General features: G+C 39.7%; 1 protein-coding gene across 7 annotated transcripts in view; it reads left to right on the top strand.

Annotated features, from left to right (window-relative positions):
• CHRM3 (cholinergic receptor muscarinic 3) overlaps nt 1-16,889 on the top strand; it is a 507,768-nt gene that overhangs the window by 137,874 nt on the left and 353,005 nt on the right. For 5 of the 7 annotated variants that reach the window (XM_054248167.2, XM_054248168.2, XM_035280813.3 and 2 more), the window contains exon 2: nt 15,233-15,341. The exons of 1 other annotated variant lie outside the window; for it this stretch is intronic. The gene's annotated coding sequence lies outside the window, so the exon portion shown is untranslated. Of the gene's footprint in view, nt 1-13,797; nt 13,950-15,232; nt 15,342-16,889 lie in introns of those variants that run through there. One more of the 7 variants, XM_017966718.4, reaches the window with a different exon arrangement.

Raw genomic sequence — 16,889 nt, 5'->3', positions numbered from 1 at the left:
ACAGGATATGTAGGAGTTCCACTCTACTCGATAAAGTTTAACATTAAGATCCTGAAAAATAGAAAAATGTAATGAAAACTAGAAGATGAAGTATGACGGTAATTAGGAATATTGAAAAAAAGATAAGAAAAAAGATCCTCTCCTGAAGTTTAGTATGATCTTTGCTATAAATCTCTGCATAATCACCTCTAAATAAGTGAGAACACAAAAGATTAAAGCAGATTCAGCTAAAATATTATGTTTTAAGTGTTTTTCACTCTATTAGCTGCGATAATTTTTTTTCTATTTTTTTGCAAAATGACCCCAAATGAAAATCTTAAATAATTTTGAATCATCCTTTAATTCTCTATAGCGTTCTTCTGGAAATAATATATTTTGAAGCACGTTCATTCCCCTTTAGATGATAAAACGTCAAATAACCTCAAGTTTTCTTCTTTTTTTTTTTTTAGGACAGAAAAACATACTGTCCCTTCTATTCATACATTTGTATGTGGATATGATTTTTTAAAAGTACAAAACAGGGCCCCTATAACTAAGCCAAGCTTCCCATGATTGTGGAACACTATGCCAGCAATGAAGCTAATCTTCATTGTACTAGTCCATTCTTACACTGCTATGAAGAAATACCCGAGACTGGGTAATGTATAAAGAAAAGAGGCTTAATTGACTTACACTCCCACATGACTGGGAAGGCCTCTGGAAACTTACAATCATGGAGGAAAATGAAGATGAAGACAGGCACCTTCTTACAGAGCATCAAGAAGAAGTGTGGAACAAAGTGGGAAAAGCCTCTTACAGTTTGGGTGCGGTGGCTCCCTCCTGTTATCCCAGCACTTTGGGAGGCTGAGACAGGGGGATCACCTGAGGTCAGGAGTTTGAGACCAGCCTGTAGAGGGAAATCCCATCTATACTACAAATACAAGACCAGGTGCGGTGGCTCACCATTGTAATCCCAGCACTTTAGGAGGCCAAGGTTGGTGGATCATGAGCTCTGGAGATCGAGAGCATCCTGGCCAACACGGTGAAAACTCATGTCAACTAAAAATAGAAAAATTAGCTGGGTGTGGTGGCAGGCACCTATAGTCTCAGCTACTTGGGAGGCTGAGGCAGAAGAATCGCTTGAACCAGGGAGTCAGAGGTTGTAGTGAGCCAAAATGGCACCACTACGCTCTAGCCTGACAAAAGAATGAGACTCCCTCTGGAAACAAAACAAAACAGAAAACAATTAGCCAGGTGTGATGGCAGGCACCTGTAATCCCAGCTACTCAGGAGACTGAGGCAGGAGAATCACTTGAACTGGGGAGGTGGAGGTTGCGGTGAGCTGAGATTGCATCATTGTACTACAGTTTGGGCAACAAGAGAGAAACTCTCTAAAAAAAAAAAAAAAAAAAGGCCCCTTAAATAAACCATCAGATCTTGTGACAACTCACTTTCATGAGAACAGCATGAGACCCATGATTCAGTTACCTCCCACCAGGTCCCTCCTATGACGTGGGGATTATGAGAGCTACAATTCAAGGTGAGATTTGGGTAGGGACACAGCCAAACCCTACCACACCTCTTCTGCCCTGTTGATTCTGAGGCTTAGTAGCTCTTGCTAGTTATAGGGAGGCTCTGCTTCTTTTCCTCATGATAAGTGTTGAAATGAAAATGCTCATTTTAGGGCTGGGTGTGGTGGTTTATGTCTGTAATCCCAGTACTTTGGGAGGCCCAGGTGGGCAGATTGCTTGAGGTTAGGAGTTCGAGACCAGCCTGGCCAACATGGCAAAGCCCCATCTCTACTAAAAATACAAAAACTAGCTGGGCATGGTTGCAGGTGCCTGTAACCCCAGCTACTTCAGAAACAGACATAAGAATTGCTCGAACCCATGCAGCAGAGGCTGCAGGGAGCCAAGATTGCATCACTGTACTTCAGCCTGGGTGACAGAGTGAGACTCTTGTCTAAAAAAAAAAGAGAGAGAGAAAAGAAAAAAGATAATGCTTATATTAGGAGAATGTGCATACTGATTTGCACATATGCATACTTAATATTCAAAGCATTTTCACAGAATGTTACCTTTATTTAATTTGCTGACCTGGTGTTACTAATTTCATTTAATGAACTGGAATGTAGATCACTGGCTAAGTTAATGTCATATAACTATGTACTGATGTCAAAGTTAGACACATCTTCCAGACATTTGTCACATTGCTGGTTTCAAAAATTATTAAATCTCAAAATTACTTCTGATTTTAAGGGCATTCTCTGAAACAGAAAACAAGGACAAGTTGTATGATGCAAAGTGATGGAAATTTGGCAAAATCCAACCTGTTTGAATCATCAATTTCCTATCTGTAAAATGAAGCTAATATATATTTTCAACGTTATTATGAAGATTAAATGATGAGGTTTATACTTGGAAGATTTAGTGTTTCACCGAGTTAACATAAGACCATCAATAAACAGTAGTAAATAGTAAAAGTAATAACTTAACATTGATTTTAGTAAGGTTAGATGAAAGATATGGCACCACTGCTGGTACCTGCTGAGCTTGAGTAAAGACTTACTTTGAAGATGCTATATTTTTTATAAGAATGTTCATCCATTCAGAAATAGTCTACATGCCAGGCACTGTGCTACTGTGGACATACGGCAGTGAGAAAGGGTCCCTGCCCTCAGGCAGCTTACATTTTAGATGGGTCTTTTAGTATTTGCAGCCTGGGCTGCTCCTACAGCTTTCTTCCACCAGTAAGTGCACTTTGATCAGAACCTCAGAAGTGTAATTAATTCAGCACACATTGTTTGCTGAAGGAAGGGGGATGGACAAAGAAAAACTTCGGGATTCACCAGGGTACCAGTCAACCAGTGCCAGTAGCCCAAAACACTGGCCCAGAATCCACATACTATGGACTTAAACTCACTTGTAGAAATTGTCTCATAAAAGGTTAATATTGACTGGGCACAGTGGCTCACGTCTATAATCCCAGCACTTTGGGAGGCTGAGACGGGTGGATCATGAGGTCAGGAGATTGAGACCATCCTGGCCAACATGGTGAAACCCCATCTCCACTAAAATACAGAAAACTAGCCAGGCATGGTGGTATACACCTGTTGTCCCAGCTACTTTGGAGGCTGAAACAGGAAAAGCTCTGGATCCTGGGAGGCAGAGGTTGCAGTGAGGCAAGATTGCACCATTGCACTCCAGCCTGGGTGACAGAGCAAAACTAAATCTCAAAAAGAAAAAAACTTAATATTGGTATTATGTGTACCTAGGGCAGAAACCTCTCAATGTATGTTGTCTTCTGTCTCCAAAGGGAGAATTCATTATATCCCTACCATATTACCAAGTTTTGTTAGAATTTTGAGTGGAGGCCAGGCGTGGTAGCTCAAGCCTGTAATCCCAGCACTTTGGGAGGCCGAGGTGGGTGGATCCCAAGGTGAAGATATCGAGACCATCCTGGTCAACATGGTGAAACCCTGTCTCTACTAAAAATACAAAAAAATTAGCTGGGCATGGTTGCATGTGCCTGTAATCCCAGCTACTCAGGAGGCTGAGGCAGGAGAATTGCCTGAACCCAGGAGGCGGAGGTTGCGGTGAGCCAAGATCGTGCCATTGCACTCCAGCCTGGGTAACAAGAGCAAAACTCCATCTCAAAAAAAAAAAAAAAAAAAAGAATTTTGAGTGGAGCCCCAATCACCAAGTGTTATTTAAGATGCCTTTATTTCCTATCTAGTATATTTTTAGTCCTCCACATTTCCTTTTGTTCCTTTGGGCCCATGTTTTTAGCACCCCAGATCCACACTGAGTGTGGGTTCTGCTCTGTGAAAATACTCTTAACATTCCTGCCACCAAATTATTCAGGGTTCTGTGTTGCTCTTGAGTTTTGGGTAGGCCTAGGAAATGTATTCCATGGGGAAGATTTTTTTTTTCCCCTTATCCCTACATTTGTTTCTGTTTGGGAATCTCTCTTTGCACATTTCTGACCTGAAACTGCTCTTGGAACTTCTGAAGCTTGTTTCCTAGGATCAAGGATTCAACCTCATGGAGATCAGTGGCTGTTCATGGGCACAGCCACAGGTTAGTCCTGAGCAAAGAGGGCATTGACCTGGGCTGTTGGGTACAGGCTGCTGCAATTTGATCCTGAACCAGATCTTGAAGGCAGCCTGGCCTGGAATGGCTGATGAGGCTGAGGGAAATTAGATATCAGAAGCATAACTCAATGAACAATGTTCATGTCTTCTTAACTGCAAGCTAGCTGAGGGTGTGAAAGTGTACTTATTTAGGCCCCATCATTGTATTGCTAGTTCCCAGTCTAGGGAGGCATCTTAAATCCATTGCCCCCGGCCAGGTGCAGTGGCTCATGCTTGTAATCTTAGCATTTTGGGAGGCCAAGGTGGGTGGATCACAAGGTCAAGAGATCGAGCCCATCCTGGCCAACATGGTGAAACCCTGTCTCTACTAAAAATACAAAAAAATTAGCTGGGCATGGTTGCATGTGCCTGTAATCCCAGCTACTCAGGAGGCTGAGGCAGGAGAATTGCCTGAACCCAGGAGGCGGAGGTTGCGGTGAGCCAAGATCGTGCCATTGCACTCCAGCCTGGGTAACAAGAGCAAAACTCCATCTCAAAAAAAAAAAAAAAAAAAAGAATTTTGAGTGGAGCCCCAATCACCAAGTGTTATTTAAGATGCCTTTATTTCCTATCTAGTATATTTTTAGTCCTCCACATTTCCTTTTGTTCCTTTGGGCCCATGTTTTTAGCACCCCAGATCCACACTGAGTGTGGGTTCTGCTCTGTGAAAATACTCTTAACATTCCTGCCACCAAATTATTCAGGGTTCTGTGTTGCTCTTGAGTTTTGGGTAGGCCTAGGAAATGTATTCCATGGGGAAGATTTTTTTTTTCCCCTTATCCCTACATTTGTTTCTGTTTGGGAATCTCTCTTTGCACATTTCTGACCTGAAACTGCTCTTGGAACTTCTGAAGCTTGTTTCCTAGGATCAAGGATTCAACCTCATGGAGATCAGTGGCTGTTCATGGGCACAGCCACAGGTTAGTCCTGAGCAAAGAGGGCATTGACCTGGGCTGTTGGGTACAGGCTGCTGCAATTTGATCCTGAACCAGATCTTGAAGGCAGCCTGGCCTGGAATGGCTGATGAGGCTGAGGGAAATTAGATATCAGAAGCATAACTCAATGAACAATGTTCATGTCTTCTTAACTGCAAGCTAGCTGAGGGTGTGAAAGTGTACTTATTTAGGCCCCATCATTGTATTGCTAGTTCCCAGTCTAGGGAGGCATCTTAAATCCATTGCCCCCGGCCAGGTGCAGTGGCTCATGCTTGTAATCTTAGCATTTTGGGAGGCCAAGGTGGGTGGATCACAAGGTCAAGAGATCGAGCCCATCCTGGCCAACATGGTGAAACCCTGTCTCTACTAAAAATACAAAACTTAGCTGGGTGTGGTGGTGTGTGCCTGTAGTCCCAGCTACTTGGGAGGCTGAGGCAGGAGAATCACTTGTACCTGGGAGGTGGAAGTTTCAGTGAGCTGAGATCGTGCCATTGCCCTCCAGCCTGGCAACAGAGTTAGACCCCATCTCAAAAAAAGAAAAAGAAAAAGAAAACCTGTTGCCCCAGTTCCACCTCCGTTCAGAGTCAAGGAGGCAGTGACAACATAGAATTTACGTGGCTTATCTTCCTGGTTTCAGGTTTGCTTAGGTTAGGTTGATTACCTTAAATTCTAACCTCAGCTTTGGTTCTCCAATTCCCAGAATGGACTGAGGAGCATGTGACTTGAATACACTCCATGCTATAATTTACTTAGAAATTCTAACTGGAGGACATGGTCACAAGTATTCTCTTGGCTGCAGTCATCCTCATCTTGTTGCAAACAATCTCTATGGAGATAAGAATATAATCATAGTCATCCTTGATTGCTTACCGCGGTTATCTTTAACTCTGCCCTGACATTAAAGGAAGTATTATCAATTCCAAAGACTAAGGAAAAATTTTAAAATGTGTAAATATTGTAATTCCAAAACATACCATAGACACAGACACGTGCACATCCAAGATATTAGTAAGCCGTCATCCACTTGAGGTAATTTGGTGATTTCTGAGTCACAAATCATTTCCTTTTGAGATGAAACTAGGAACATATCCAAAGAGTAGTGAAGACAGCCATCTGAGTACCCGGGCTGGTAACGTAAAGCAGGGAAAGTCTGGTCTTCATGTTTTCTATGTTCTTTTGGCTGCCCGCCGTCTTACTATATTTCCAGGCAAACCAAGTTCTTTTCAGATTTTAGAATCACTTATGTACTGGCTTTTTGAGTACTTGAGAGTTATTATGCATCCTAGTGGACTGCTTAGAAGAGGTTGTAAGGGAACCATTTCCATTTTAATCTAAATGCGTATTTTGCAACTGTTGATGTATTCTGATAGAAAGCTTCACCTTCCAGAATGGTTTATATTAGGTTTTAAAGTGATAATTACATTTTTCTTTTCTTTCTTTGGCTTCAAAGTTGACTTTTAAGTGTCACTTCTTTGGGTTCTATCTTGGATCCACAGCATATTTTAAATGCCTGAGGTATTCTTAGATTGATTCCCAATTTCTTTGGCAGTTTCTTAAAAAAACAATACCCCTTTAACTGCTCCTCCAGTCTAGACATCTCCTAGACTAGTAATGATGGTTCTCCTTTCTCTTTTTACGTCTGTCCTGTGTTAGGCTGTTCTTGCATTGCTGTAAAGATACACCTACGAAAGGGTGATTTATTAAGAAAAGAGGTTTATGGGCTCACAGTACTCAGGCTGTACAAGAAGCATAGGACTGGCATCTGCTTGACTTCTGGGGAAGGGTCAGGGGGCTTTTTCTCATGGTGGAAGGCTAAGCAGGAGAAGGCACTTTACATGGTGGGAACAAGGGGAGATGCCACATACTTTAAACAACGAGGTTACTATCCAGGACCCCACCAAGCCATGAGGGGTCCACCCCCATGACCCAAACCCCTCCCACCAGGCTCCCACCTGCAACTCTGGGGATTACATCTCAACATGTGATTTGGAGCAGACTTCTAAACTTTATCTCAGTTACTAATAAAGACCCCTTCCTACCAGCAAGGTTCAGAGTTGAATTCCATTTTTTCACTAAATATGTATTTGAATGCTTTATTTTAAGAATATTTAGTTGAATAGGTCTCCAACACAGAATTTGCTCTTATGGTATCTTAATTCAGTTCCCAAAGTTCATCCATCCTCATCCTAATTTCTTATGTGTAAAGGGTCTGTGGTTACCCTGGGATCTGAAACTTACTGTTTCACTCCTGAAAATCATTCCTTTATTAATTAAAGAATCAGATAAAGATTAGATTTCCATCTTTGCCCACTCACGGAGTGATTCAGCTTTGAAATGTTTTCTAGATGAGCCTCAACTTCTATGGAATATGGATAATAATGCTGGAAGAGTGTGAAAAGAAAATATGCCTGTGAATCAGTCATAAGTGCTTGGCATGTGGGTAGCCCTGTGAGCGGTGTTAATTATGATAGTGCCCCAGCTGAAAAGGTTGAGGGGGCAGAGAGAAAAAAGGAAGAAAGAAAAGAAGAGGGGAAGTAGCAGAAGAAAGAAAAAGAAGAAAGAGAAATGCAGGAGCATGTAATGGCTAAAATAATTAGATTGTAGCTTAGCCTTTGGAAGGTTTGCCAAGTATCCCTTCCTTTAATTTACATAGCTCTCATCTTCCATGCAATTACAAAGTGTGATGAGAGTCTCTTTGAAATTTATTATTTTCCTTTCCTTCCGTTTCTCCCAGGAAGATGCCAGTATACACTGCGTTTCAGTTTCTCTCTGTCGGCTCTTTGCCCTAACTTTTGACCTCCTCTCTGCATTAGCTTAGCTCCACCTCACCCCTTTATGAAACAGCTTGACCACTTCTCTATCGTGACAGTTCCGATTCATGAGAACCCTTCATCCCCTGCTTAGCCAAAGGGATGTTTTAACCCAGTTAGATAATGTTGGAGCCAGGTTTAATTTAAATAGGTTTTGAAGCTGCTGTCTCTATTTTGTAAATTATATATTTTAAAAATCCACTGAATTCTGCCTACTTAATTTAACTGTCCTTACTTAAACTTCATTTAAAAAGTCATTGGAACATCAGCACAGCAAATGTGGAGTAAATATGGGAGTTAATTTTCAGTGCAACTTGTCTTTAAAGTTTAATAGCCAATAAATATAAACACGAAATGACAGTGGCCTCATTACAAATGTAAACACACGTATAAACGTACCCAGTAGCAATTTTAAACAAGCTGAGGAATCCACCTCCTCTTGTGAAGCCTGAGCCTTTGGCATCAAGGCTATCTTTCCCTTTGATTTCTTAGCTCCTTCCTTTCCACTGTGGCTATCAAATAAGACCCCTGAAATAGTTATTGCTAATGAAAAATAACTTCAGGATTTTAACAAAAAGAGAACAAAGACTCTTCATATAACCCTTTCGATTAAAGAAAACTGAGCTACAATGTGCGTTTTTATCCAGAATATCACCATTTGCCCCAGGCCCACCCAACCTTCAGTGTGCTTAAGACATAGCTCTGTCAGATGTAAAACTCTGTAGATAACTGCGATAGGGAAGAAAAGCCACCCCCTCCTGCCCAAGAAGCTGCTTCAGATTCCCTGATGATCAGGTTCAAGGTCATTTTTCTGTACCTGCTTTGTTAAAAGATGCTTTGGTTACATAGAATTCTTTCAAATGTTTTGGCCTTTGTTCTCTTGTAATTCAATGAGAATAAGAGAATGTCAGTGGCTTCAGGAGTTAGTGACACTGGTTAGAACTCCCCTCACATGAAAGCCTGAGGCCCAGATGAGCTCTGAGCTGGATGTCCCCTAGTGGGGTTAGCCTTCCTCAGCTCTCAGCAGAAAAATGATTTTGAGTCTTAGCCGCTGCTCTTGTCGAATATTCTCACCTTTTTTGTAGCAGTGACTTTGTCACTATTGCTATTGCAGTTCTGCTCAAATCTCTCTCTCATATTTCTGTGCAGTCATGCACTACACAACTACGTGTAGGTCAACGATGGACCAGTTATACAATAGTAGTCCTGTAAGATTATAATTCCATTTTGGTTTTTTTGTTGTTGTTGTTTTTGTTTTTTTGAGGCAAGATCTCACTCTGTTGTTCAGACTAGAATGCAATGGCCCCATCTTGGCTCACTACAGCCTCAACCTCCCAAGGCTCAGGTGATCCTCCTACCCCAGCCCCCTGAGTAGGCAAATTTTGGCATTTTTTAGTAGAGACGGGGTTTCGCCATGTTGCCCAAGCTGGTCTCAAACTCCTGGAATCAAGCGATCCACCTGCCTCAGCCTCCCAAAGTGCTGGGATTACAGTCGTGAGCCACAGTATTTTTACTATACCTTTTCTATGTTTAGATGTTTAGATACACAGATGCTTCCCATTGGGTTACAGTTGCCCACAGCATTCAGTACAATACGTACTGTACAGGGAGCCTAGGATGAATAGGTTTGTGATTTAGCCTATGTGTGTACCAGGCTGTACCATCTAGGTTTGTGTGAGTGCACTCTACGATGTTTGCACAAGGAAGTCAACTAATGATGCATTTCTCAGAATGTGTCCTCATTGTTAAGTAAGGCATGACTGTATAAGAAATAAATTTTTTTTCATCACGTGTTGACTACTTTATCTTAACAAAATGTTAACATAATTTAGCCTTTATTACAGAGGTTGGCATTGTAATGTGTGGATTTCTTATGCTAATTGGGAAGCGTTAAGGTAAACTATGCCTATTTTAAGTGAAGTAAGAAAACTTCACTCCAGTAATCCTTTAAAAAAAAAATCTGCCTCTAAATGTTTTCATTCCCAATAGTGAAATAAATAGACAAACAGACAACGCTTACTAAAACAACAGTAATGTATTGTGTTGCAGCAGAAGAAATGAGATTTCAAATGTGGAGAAGGTCTGGGATAGTAACACCACTTTTAGAAATTACATACTATGTTTTAACAGAAATTTGAATTTAAGCAAATTTTCATGCTCTCAAAGAAATTGAGAAACTTCAAATAAGTTACCTACAAACACACAGTCTCATTATTTTCAGCATACTGACTTCTAATTTTTACTAATATACCATACACAATATTGCCTGTAATTGTAATTAAGGCATACCGTTTTATATTCTGCATTTACAAACATTTCCTTATATCAGCATAACTTTCATATTTCTTATAGTAATAAGTTTTATCTAAGCTTAGCAGTTTACTATTCCATAATGTGAAACTGCTTCCGTGATGTTGTGTTACGGTGTTAATAGCAGCAGTAACAACAGCTTCCATTTATTAACTGTTCACACAATAAATACGATGTTAAAAGCATCATGTATCAAAGTCAAGAAGAATCTTGATTTGTCAGGTGGAAATGCATAGACTTTAGAACTTGGTATTTAATTATATAATTACATAATATTGATGAGAAAAAAATTCTTAGCTGGGGCCAATGTTTGTGTGGAGTTTACACATACTCCCCATGTCTGTGTGGTTTTCTCCAGGTACTGAGGGCCCCTCCCACATGCAGAGTTGTGCATGTGAGTTACATTGGTGTGTCTACTGGGTCCCAGTGTGAGTGGGTATGGCTGCAGCCTGCTGTGGGATGGTGTCCTATGCAAGGTGAGCTCCTGCTTTGTGACCTGAGCTGTGGGATGGGATCTGACCACCAGAGACCTTGAACTGGAATAAGTGGGTTGAAAAAGGAATGAATGAATGCAGAGATTGTCAAGTAGAAATATTCAGTTATACAATAATCATGCAATTGCAGGTCAGTGCATGACAGTATGAAAGCGTCCGGGAAGCCAACATATTTATGATTGTTTTTGAACAGCATGGTGGTCAGAGGTGCTCTTGAAAATTTTTGCTTTGTACACATTTATTTCTTAATCCACCACCAGGAGGATCGCCATCACTCACTGATTCACTTGAATAAATAATTATCTTACTTGTTTTCATTAATCTTTTAACATGTATATAGAGCTCATGCTTATTTCCATGTTTAATATGAGAAGTGTTTGAGGTCATTATTTAGAGGTTTGTTGATATCTTTGTAATCAAAAATATGCTGTAGGTACTTAACTCTTGTTTATATCAATTAGCCTGTGGTAAAATCTGTTAATTACACAGTTTTGTTTAAAGTTGAAGTTTTCAAGAATCTATCAACAATGTTAAGTGAGGGCTTACTGTACTAATATCTGTGTGACTTTATTCAAGAAAAATATCCTATTTTTTTCATCTTCAATATCTTCTGGTGAACACATATAAATAATAGCTGACTCAGAGGTTGTACCTCCCACTTAGCCTCACACATAGTAGGTGTTCAAGAAAAGAGGGAACTTGTTACTGGGAGCTGCCTAAAGTTGACTTACTCACATCCACAAAATAAGGAGATTTATTTTATTTTGTACATATTTCCAGATGGGTCTCCAGGATTACTAAACTGTCAAAACCATCTACAATATGCTATGTTCATTTTTTATTTTTATTTTATTTTTTTGAGATGGGGTGGAGTGCAGTGACGTGATCACCTCTCAGCACAACCTCCACCTCCGAGGCTCAGGTGATCCTCCCACCTCAGCCTCCTGAGTAGCTGGCATTATAGGCATGCGGCACCACACCAGGCTAATTTTTGTATTTTTTATAGAGATGGGCTTTACCATGTTGCCCAGGCTGGTCTTGAACTCCTGGACTCAAGCAATCTGCCTGCCTTGGCCTCCCAAAATGTTGGGATTACAGGCATGAGCTACCGTGCCCAGCCTATTTTTTATACACCAAATCCTCACCAAGGTTGCCTTTCTGTTATTCTTCCTTTACTTGTTCATTCTTTGTTTCTTTCTCTCAACAAAGATTAGAACCTGTTGTAAACCTAGCTCTCTGGAAATCACTGCAATACCCCAGGGTGTAACTGCTGTGAAGAAAGTTCCTCTATGCAACAGCCATCAGAAGACCCTTGTGCAGTACAGGCAGTAGATAGACAGGCAGAAATATGTGAATGTGATTTTTTTAAATGTCTGTCTTCCCCACAAGATTATATTTAATTATCTTGATATTACACTATATCAAGAATAACCAAGATAGAACCTCCTGGGGAAGGCAGATACATAAACGGTAATAACACAATACAAATCACAATAATGTGTGCACAAAATGTTATGGCAGTATATTTATGCCTGAGGGACTAAGGATTGGTACGAATTAGCTTCTGAATTATTATTTTTTCAAATTAATAGCAATTTACCAGTTAAATAGAGAGGATCCCCAAATTAGAAGATATAATCTACTCAGAGAAAACAGAAGGAGCAAAGTCAAGTGTGAAGAGTAGGAGAGAAATGAATGTCTGGCAACCGTTTTCTATACTTGTAATAATTGTGGTAGAATATTAGCATTAGAAGAGAAGGGAGAGAGCGCGAGCTGCGCAGTTAGTAAATATTGCCTAACTCCCATGCAACAGGCAGTATTCTAGATATTTTGTGGATATTTTGTCTTAGAACTCTCCGAACAACCCAATTTTAGAGGTGATGCAAATGAGGCTGTTGAACATGAGGCCATTTGTCCAACCTCATGTCGTGAGAATATACCAGAATTGGTGTTTAGAGCCAAGTCTTCCTGCTCAAAACCCACCTTCTCTTCACCTCTAAGATGCAATTAGATGGGAAACCATTTAGGGATCTTCTCATTTATTTGGGCTTAATTAACTTCTCTGCTTGAAGATACATCTTTGGGATTCTGTTCTCTGTTGTCTCAGAAACAGATGTTCTACAAAATATATTTTAACTTCCTTTGGTGTTTTTCAAAAGTAAATGCCACCTCTCCATAGAAGTAGGAGATTCTTCTCTATAAACTTCATGCTTTCTTTTGCTTTTCGTTTTTACCCATTCATGCATCTTTGCTGTGGTCCACTCTTTGCCCTTAAATTGGGGCAGACAGAGGACCGTTTAACTTTCTTAGAGTTCTTCTGTTTGCTGTTATCATTGCCTCTCTCAGGCCTTCAGCAAGGGGACTGGTTGTCTCGGTTATCTGTCATTCTGAAGGGAGGGAGTCAGAGCCCTGGAGACTTCCTTGAAGAGAATGGCATCCTGGCAAGTTGCAGAATGACACTATCCTAGTGGCCAGCTTTCTCCACCCATCCTCATTGCCTCAGCCTGTGTGCCTGACACGAAGTGAGGCTGACTCTGACTTCATTCCTTGTGCCTCCTCCAGGGAAAATCCTGCTGTCCCCAAAGAAATGCCCTGCCACACTCGAGGCAGTTATTGCATTGTCCCTGAGGCTCATGATCTTGGGTAGGACCAGGGGTTCCCAACTTCTGCTTCCAATCTGCCCTAAAGCACCCCTCTTCCTGTCATACAATCTCCTCCAAATCAGGCATGAACAATTCTCTAGACCAGAAATCAGCAACTGATTTTTATGAGGGGTCAGATAGTATATATTTTAGGCTTTGTAACATACTGTGTCTGTTACAATGACCCAACCCTGCCATGGTAACGTGAAAGCAGCCAGAGACGATATGTAAATGAATGGCTGTGGCCGTGTTCCAATAAAACTTTATTTATAGCCTCTGATATTTGAATTTCAAATAATTCACACAATTCTTTTAGTTTGTTCCAAACATTTAAAAATGTAAAAACCATTCTTAGCTCATAGGCTACACAAAAACTGGCAGCAGGGCTGGAGTTTGCCCACTCCTGCTCAGGGGAGTTCACTGTGATGCTGCTTTTTCTGCAGACTAAATTCGGATCTGACCATTAGAGTCTCCAAGCTGTAGCATCTCCAATCCAGAGCAGCTTTTCCCAGCTCCTAGTGATCATGCAGCTTCTGCCTGCTGTCTTTGACTTCAGTTTTCTCCCGTATTCGTGCTGTCCTTCCCTCTGTGATCTAGGAAGGTGTGTAGGTGTAAGTCCTATTAGGAAGCCGTTATCTAACCTACAGGTAAAAGGTGCATTGTTTTTCTCTCTGAAAAATGTCTTCATTATTTAACCTTTTTCTATTTTTGAGAAATAGAATTCGATCTCTAAGTGAATTAAACTGCTAACTAGTGTGTCATTTTTGGAATGAATATATTTGAACTTCTTTCAAATGATATTTCAGATTATTCTTTTTCTTCTCCTGAGATTGTATTGCAAACAGAAAGATAACTTTGGCAAGTAAATTCAAGGATTGACAAAACAAAAGTGTGAGTTAAGGCAAAAAATAGATGCCGATGCCTACTTTTGTTGTTGCTGTTCATTCATTCATTTACTCAGCACGTATTTGTATGTGCCAGGCACTATATTTCGAAGTGAGATCTCACTTTATATCTATCTTGACATATGAAGATGAGTAGAATACCATGCTTATATTTTAGAGAAATACATGGGAGACTGAGAACCAATGAGATACATCTTTATAGAATACTCAATATCTGTTGGTCACATTGTAGAATGCGGAGCACAACTAATCGTTGGAAGAAGGGTGTGCTCTGCATGGTCCACATGATATGGTAAAGCAGCATGTTCTATAGAGGGCAGACTCCTGGGCCAATTGCCTTACTCCTCCGAGTCTTTAAATCTGTAAAGCAAGACTACTACATTGCAGATTTATTGTGGAGACTTAATGAAAGTTATATGCATACATAGTGTAATGCTCAACATAGGCCATAAAACGTTCACATCACAGGGTAAGTTTGGTTTTCTTATTGATAAGCATATGGCTTTCTAGAAATGTTACATTGATTTACTGGTAAATTTACTTCTGAATCGGACATATTTATTGACTATGTAGTATGTTCCCATGGCTGTACTTCACATTGATTGCAAAACGGAGGTGTTGCATGTTCTCACTTATGAGTAGGAGTTGGGCTATGGGGACAGACACAAAGGCATTTGAATGATACTAATAGCCATACATTGGAGATTCAGAGGGTTTGAGGAGGGTGAGGGATAAACACTACCTATTGGGTACAATGTACACTACTTAGGTGATGTGTGCACTGTAATCCTAGACTTCACCACTGTACAGTTCATCCGTGTAACCAAAAACCATCTGTATTCTTAAAGCTAATGAAATAAATACAACAGCAACAACAGCAGAGATATGTGGGGTAAGGTCTTTCTGTTGGGTTGCTTGTGAAACATCTTGTTATTATTATGCTACAGATTAGAAAGATAATCTTATGAAAATCATAAGAGATCATGCTTATTGACAGAGTTTGTCATCTTTTGGTGTCTGTTTAGGTATGAACAGTAATGGCACGTATTTTGGTTATGAGTCACCCAGTGGACTGTCGATTGAATGAACCGTATGCATCCCCATCATGATGTACAACACCAAGTCTCCTCACTAGTAGGTATTTTTTACTTAGTATTATTTATATGTTGAGATTTTCAACAGACTACCTACTTTTATAATGAAAAATGTGGAGAACACATGTATTTGTGTTGCTGATATGATATATGGCTAGATTAGTCTATTTATGTATCAACCAACTGTAAAATGAAGGCGCATGCTGGGCTGTATCTATTAGGTATAAGTATATATGTATGGTAATTATGTGTACCTATATAGGCAGAATTTAGAAGTATAGAATCTTCTCTCTTTCTTAATTGAATTAAAAAATGTCACTGGACAGTTTTAATGTCTTCTGGTTAATATCATATAGATCTGGTGCCAATGTAAGCTTAAAACTTTTACCTAGTTTATACTTTGAAACAGTTTAATTTTATCATGTAGGATATTTGATGTGCTTCCACTTACAGATGCATCATATTTACAGTTGGTGTATGATATTTATGGTGTTATAAAAGGGAATTACATGCGGTCAGAAGATGTTAATTTTATTTCAGCTCCAACATTTATCTTCAGACTATCCCCCAATCTCTAGGCCTCCGTTTCTTCATTTGTAAAATGAAAGAATCATTTCTGCTTTACCTAATTTATAAGATTCCATTGAAGGTCAAAAGAGATAATGGACGTGAAATTATTAGCTAACTCTCAAACTCTGTAAAAATGAATGGTGTTATCTGTGGTCATCTGATGTCACAGCAGGGAGCAGGAAAAAGCTGTGACCATAATTGTCTCTTCAAATTAATTAATGCAGTCTTCTATTTTGTATGTTGGTAACCTAAGAGATAAACTATAAAATCATAATTAATTTTAATTTATGACCCAAAATAATTTTGTACCTTTGAGAAAATCATGTTTAAATGATACGCGAGGAAACACATGTTTCCTACACACCCATGCATACACCAATCCCACCAACCATGAGGCATTTCTGCTGCTGCTTCTCTCCAGCATGTTTACTCTTATTAGATTTTCTCTACTAGGTTTTACACATGAAGGCAAAGATATGTTAGATACTTCTTATGTGTACTTGTAGTTTCAGGATACTAAGGAAGCAACGTAGGAATTTGGAGAGATAGTAAATATTATTTAAATACAGTATTTAATACCTTTGTTAACTAAACTCTTTTTCACATCTTCTGTGACCATTCTCTTTAGCTAACAGAATACAGCTAGCCTGTTTAAAATGAACAACTGAAAATGTAATCTTAACAAATATATTCAGTAATATTGAGAGAGACTTTTCCACTAAATTTAAACAAGTTATATAACCAGGCTTATGCAATGAAACTGGTTTGCAAATTCTAATTCTAGAAATTAGATATGATTTTCACTAGAAGGGCAGTGGTCTGTTACATGAATAAAATTTTTGCAAATAAATGAAATAAAAATCTTAATAATAGGTGACATAGTCACTGGCTAATATTGCAGCATAGTGCTGAAGTATGCAGGATCTATAGTCAGATTGCCTGAGGTTGCAACCCAGTTCCACCATTTCGTGGCTCTGCAAAGTTGGACAAGTCATTTAACCTCCCTCTTTAGTTTGTG

The sequence above is a fragment of the Callithrix jacchus genome, chromosome 19, assembly GCF_049354715.1.
Source record: "Callithrix jacchus isolate 240 chromosome 19, calJac240_pri, whole genome shotgun sequence".
Classification (NCBI taxonomy): Eukaryota; Metazoa; Chordata; class Mammalia; order Primates; family Cebidae; genus Callithrix; species Callithrix jacchus.
Note: the sequence above shows the minus strand (reverse complement) of the source record. Positions and strands in the feature narration are given on the sequence as shown.